Raw genomic sequence first — 2,500 nt, forward strand, 5'->3', positions numbered from 1 at the left:
GATGAACCTGTTATTGTGTGTCGCTGACCTTATGGTGGCTAATGTGACTTAATTAATATGAATACTGTTTAGTTGTTCTGTTTTTTTTTGCACTGTAGCTGGGGCCTTTAAAACATATTTGACTCATTTATGGCTTGGCCTGGCAGATCTCTTCTTTTGTTTAAGTCAATATCTACTTACCAGTTCTCAAAGACGGAGTCTGTGTTTATAATGATAACAAATGTTCTCTCCTGTCGAGGCATTTTAGAATGAGGACGTAAAAGCACATGGAATTACTCGTGCTTGCATTTGCTTGATAAAACAAAAAAACTGGGAGGTGTGTGTGCCATGTTGGAATTTATATGTGTGCTTTGGGGGAATGTCAGTGGAATTAATTGATTTGCCCATATTTGTCAGAAAAGAGTAAGCGCCTAACCCCAGCCTGCATTATTAAAGCTAATACCACAGTGGTTTCTGCCAGTCCTCCACCGTGAATCAAACCCTGACACGGACTGATGATGTATGGATATATTATTCACAACGTTGCATGGGCCACAGAGCCACGCTACTCCTCCGTCCTTGTGCCCCCCCCCCCCCAAACACCCCCCTCACCACTACCATACCACCACCACCACTCTGTCCCCCTGGAGGGCACCTGTGTTTTCAGAGTAAAGACCACTTAGAGAATGTCCCGGGGCCGTTTGCATACTGGAGTGCCCCTGTGTTACACATTAGAAGCCCCCCCCCAGTCCGTCCGTCCAGACCCCCAGAAACATAAACACTCTCAATACCCCCCCCCCGCCCCATCCTCCCAGTAACCCCAAATACCTAAAAAAAACAGGGGAAAACCGCTTACACACGTAGGTCAGGCTACGGAGCAGGGAGTCTGCTGGGACGTGCCCGTGGTAATGACCTCCCACTGCAGCTCCACAGCTCTGCCTCCTCTCTCCCACTGCTCAGCCAAGAAGCACTCTCCAACTACAGGACATGATAGGAAACTCAGGTTAGCATGGCTGGATATCATCTACCATCATTAGACTAATGAAATTGGCTTTTTTGTGTGTCTTTTAAAAATGCTCTCTGGTTCATTTCTCTAGAGAGTGAGGACACCGTCCGTCCTGCGCTCAGCGGCGCGGCCTGACGTCTGACTGGTGTGTACCTACTTGGCCTGGCACCGTGCCAACCCCCCCCCCCCCTCCTCCTCTGTGTTGTACCCCCCCCCCCCCCCCCCCCCACCCTGGCGAACACACGTCTGAACACAGACGACGGTATGTCTACAAACACAAGACCCCCGCCTTAATGAGCTGCATTTACCACAAACTGAAAAGCACTTATGTCGAGAATGAACACTTACATGGGTGAGGTTGTGAGGGGTGGAGGGAGGGTTGTGAGGGGTGGAGGGATTGAGAGGGGTGGAGGGAGGGTTGTGAGGGGTGGAGGGGTGGAGGGAGGGTTGTGAGGGTGAAGGGAGGGTTGTGAGGGGTGGAGGGGTTGTGAGGGGTGGAGGGAGGGTTGTGAGGGGTGGAGGGGTGGAGGGAGGGTTGTGAGGGTGAAGGGAGGGTTGTGAGGGTGGAGGGGGGGTTGTGAGGGTGGAGGGGGGGTTGTGAGGGTGGAGGGGGGTTGTGAGGGGTGGAGGGAGGGTGTGAGGGGTGGAGGGAGGGTTGTGAGGGTGGAGGGGGGGTTGTGAGGGGTGGAGGGAGGGTGTGAGGGGTGGAGGGAGGGTTGTGAGGGTGGAGGGGGGGTTGTGAGGGGTGGAGGGAGGGTGAAGGGAGGGTTGTGAGGGTGGAGGGGGGGTTGTGAGGGTGGAGGGGGGGTTGTGAGGGGTGGAGGGAGGGTGTGAGGGGTGGAGGGGGGGTTGTGAGGGTGGAGGGGGGGTTGTGAGGGGTGGAGGGAGGGTGTGAGGGGTAGAGGGAGGGTTGTGAGGGTGGAGGGGGGGTTGTGAGGGGTGGAGGGAGGGTTGTGAGCGGTGGAGGGGTAGAGGGAGGGTTGTGAGGGTGGAGGGGGGGTTGTGAGCGGTGGAGGGGTAGAGGGAGGGTGTGAGGGGTGGAGGGAAGGTTGTGAGGGGTGGAGGGAGGGTTTGACGTTTGGCATCAAAGGAAAACTAAACAGGAGGGAATATGAGTATGAAGGGGTGGTATGGTGGGGGGGGGGAGGGTAGGAGGCCCCCCCCCCTGGCCCAGTGAGGCTGGTGGCTGACATGTTTAGGGGGAGCGGCAGACAGAAGCGTCGGGAGGTAAACAGTCGCCCCATGGGGGAGGCCTCTGCAGAGGGGGAGGCAGACGCAGGGTTAATGATCAGTCGTCTCATTCAGTCCCCCGGCGGAGTAAATGGGGCTTGATCTGCCGCCAGGAGCTGGAGAATGAGCTGCTTTCATAGCCGCCGTTGCCATTTGTCAAGATGAACAGTTTTAATATTTCAAAAAACAATCCTATTACCGAAGAACAAAAATAGAGCAAGGAAACACAGAAACCCTTAATGTAATTTTTTTATGGTAGTTTGTGCACACAGATTGTGTTCAATA

Source organism: Nansenia antarctica (assembly GCF_963989245.1).
Source record: "Nansenia antarctica genome assembly, chromosome: 1".
In the NCBI taxonomy this organism is placed as follows: Eukaryota; Metazoa; Chordata; class Actinopteri; order Argentiniformes; family Microstomatidae; genus Nansenia; species Nansenia antarctica.